This window comes from Austrofundulus limnaeus, unplaced genomic scaffold, assembly GCF_001266775.1.
Source record: "Austrofundulus limnaeus strain Quisiro unplaced genomic scaffold, Austrofundulus_limnaeus-1.0 Scaffold285, whole genome shotgun sequence".
Classification (NCBI taxonomy): domain Eukaryota; kingdom Metazoa; phylum Chordata; class Actinopteri; order Cyprinodontiformes; family Rivulidae; genus Austrofundulus; species Austrofundulus limnaeus.
The window spans coordinates 486343-489801 of record NW_013952687.1 but is presented as its reverse complement, the minus strand read 5'-3'; the positions used below and the strand labels follow the sequence as shown (position 1 = coordinate 489801).

The window sequence follows — 3459 nt, the reverse complement described above, 5'->3', positions numbered from 1 at the left end:
AAAATGTAATGTGAACGTTCACACAAAAAGATCGGATTTTTTCAAAAAATCGGAACTGAGCATTAAGACCTGCAGTGTGAACGTAGCCATAGAGTGAAAAAAATTGCAAATCATCATATTGTTTTAAATGTTTTACACAATGGCCCATCTTCATTGGAATTGGGTTTACAAAAAGCACCAGAATACTGCACCTTAGTCTAAATTATGTTGACCTCACCTCTGACACAACAGTGTCTTCTGAGGGGTTGACAAGCACCACAGTCTCTAAGACATCACTCGTGTGCTGGAGAGTCCTTTGACCTGTAAGAGAACATCGAAAAGGTACATTTAATGTTTTGTCGTACGAGATTTGAATTAATACAGGCGTGTAGATAATCAATTAGACAATCACAGTCACCAGACATTTGGCTGTTTGCTGTGAAGGTATTCTGCTGGATGGTATCGAGATGTGAACCAACTAAAACTTCTTGGAATCAAGGACATTTATCATTCTGCAGTCTTTAGTGTATGTGGGACAATAACTGTAAAGGAACAGCCAATGCAGTTGTGCATCACTGCAAGAACAAAAGATGGAACAGGAAACAGGGTCACTTATTTGGCTGGTTTTTTTTTTATAGTTCTACTGGTAAGGAACTTGAATGAAGAAATATATAAAACTGGACTGTTGGAAATTTAAAAAGTGTTTTTAAACTTGTTTTAAAAAAGCATTTGAATGATTGTCTGTCCATCCATCTTTTGTTCTATAGAAGACCAAGTCGTGGAGGCAACATATCGAGGAGAGCGTCCCTCTCCCCAGTGATTTTTTTTCTTGGGGATCCCAAGTTGTTCCCAAAACAAAGAGGATATGTAATTCCTCCAGCAACTTCTGAATCTGCTTTGGGGTTTCCTCCCAGTGGAATGTGCCCAGAAATACCTCTAGAAGGAGGTACAGTATTCTAATCAGATGCTCAAACCACCTCAGCTGACTCCTTTCTATGAGAAGGAGCATAAGCTCTACTCTTCAGCTGCCCATGGACGATGGAGACCCTCATCCTGTCTCTAAGGCTGAGTCACGCTGGGAGAAAGCTCATTTCAGCCATTTGTATCTGGAATGTCATTCTTTTGGTCATAGTCCACATCTCATAAACATAAGTGAAGGATGGGACATAGATGAACCAGTAAATCAAGACTTTCACCTTTCAGTTCAGGTGCTTCCAAGGCCCTGATCCATCTATCCATCTTTATCCTGTCACCCCTCATGTATAAGACTTCCAGATGGTTGAACACCTCCTAAGACACTGACTCACTCCCAACCATTTCACCATTTTACCACTGAGAAACAAAGCTTCAGGCTTCTCTACATCCCTTTGCATATTTACATTTTACAGCTGACCCATCCAGCATGGACATGATGCCAAAGTTTAACTCCCCGCTGCTTCAACACAGATTAGATTGGTCTAATAATAGTAAAGTCTCGATGACTTCACCCTCTGAGAATTTCAGTATTTCCCCCGTGTTTTCAGTTATGTTTTCTTTTTTTTTTATTCTAGAGGGTCAAGCTCATATGTTTTAACTTACCATATAGAACTTGTTATGCCTGTGATTTAGGCTTTTTTTAGGAAACTGTTCAATCATTTAAACTTAAGTTGTTAAGTTTTATGCTGGTTGCACCTTGTATAGCCTTCAATTAGAGTTCTCTGCTTAAAGATGTGATTGTGAAGGGAAAGCAAAAACGGTTACAAAGCAGTGTGAAGGAGGGTTGAGCCAACTTAGCATTAAGTAAATAATCATAGAGGCAAACCAGCAACACCCCAAGAAGCATGCTGTTTTTTTCTCCTTGCAGACATACTGAAGCCTCGTTTAGCAGCAACTGATCAGAACACAGAGCGACTGACTGATGAGAGATCAGTGAAACGTTCTGTCAAAGCCCAGAGGCAGACGTCCCTCACAGTTAGAAGAAAGATAAAAAAACATGACACAGAGATGGTATTTCAGATGAAGTTCTGACAGCTCAGCAGATCTGGTCACAAGACGTGTCTGGTTTCTCAGCACCATGACCAAGCTGTGGGGGTGGGCAGGCATGATATGCAGGTTTGCTCTGATGCGTTCGAAAGTCACTCACAGGAATAAAGAAACAACATTGGACACACGAGTTGCCCAACTCTGAAATGAGTTTTGTGTAATCTGTTTTCAAAAGAAAAAGGCCCTTGCTGTATTTTATTTCTCCCTGGTGAATTACAGGAAAAGAGTGTGTTTTCGTCTCTGCTGATGGCTGCCTGCAGAGAGAACACTCGCTGATACTGCACAGCTGGTACGAGCAGGTCCTACAGCAACAAAGGCACTTTGTCTGAAACACGGCTGTTTCCACCGGGAGACAGAGAACGTCCAGTGTGACCATCAGAGAGGACGCTCTGACAGAACCACTGCGGTCAGGTGAATCTGAGCAGCTTATTTGCAAGGTCCAAAACACACAGTTATTTATTTACACTTCATTAATTGCAACCTATCAACAAATTAAAAAAAAAAAAAAAAAAAAAAAACATGACTTTAACTTTTTATTTCATTTTCAACTTGTGACTTTTTAAACAAATGTATATTCAAGAATTAATTAAAACATCATAAAATACACAGCATGAAACACAAAATGTATACCAAATCAGTCAAAATATCTAAAAATGTAACACTGAATAATAATAAAATAAAAATACAAAAGAAATTTAATTATTAAGAGTCTTATTATAAGCTTTAAGTAATGATTTAAAAGAAGACAATGAGGTGGCCTGCTTAATATTTAGTGGGACAGCATTCCATAAACTGGGAGCCCTGATTATAAAAGCCCTTCCTCCTTCTGTCACCAGTCAAACTCTGGGCATGAAAAGGAATCATTTAGTAAAGGATATGAGGTTATGGGATGGTATATATGGGGTAAGAAGCTCAGAAACTTAATATGACGCAAGACCATTTTACCATGACCATGATGTTTTTTTTTAGGTTATTATTTTGACCAAAATTGAGAATTTCCAAATTCATATTTCCTCTTTTAATGATTAATAAAATAAAATGTACAATCTTGTATTGCTGTGAAATGGTATAAGCATTCTTCTACATACCCACACTTTAGGTTCCAGTTAGAGATTGCAATGGGCCGTTTTGTAATTTTCTGCGTGAACAGCATTGTTTCTAGAGAACAGAGGTTTGTTTATCGATGCAAACAAAACTGCATCGCTAACAAATATGATGGATGTGACTGCAAGGGTGTAACTTTAGGTCTAACATTACATTGGGGGGATTATGTTCTAAAACCCTGCATTTCATTTTCAGCAATTATGCTTAAACATACAAATATGACATTGTAAATTTTTAAATCAGGTCAAAGTTGCCTAAAGATAACAAGAGAGTTGCATTCGTCTATTTAACCAGTTAATTTCTATTGTGTTTGAGCAAATAATGTCATTTTATTGGTGGTGGTGGTGGGGGGGG

General features: G+C 38.4%; 1 protein-coding gene across 1 annotated transcript in view; it reads right to left on the bottom strand.

The window, feature by feature from the left end:
• map1ab (microtubule-associated protein 1Ab) overlaps positions 1-3459 on the bottom strand; it is an 87387-nt gene that overhangs the window by 24078 nt on the left and 59850 nt on the right. The window contains exon 3 of the mRNA XM_014021278.1: positions 218-300. The gene's annotated coding sequence lies outside the window, so the exon portion shown is untranslated. The remainder of the gene's footprint in view (positions 1-217; positions 301-3459) is intronic.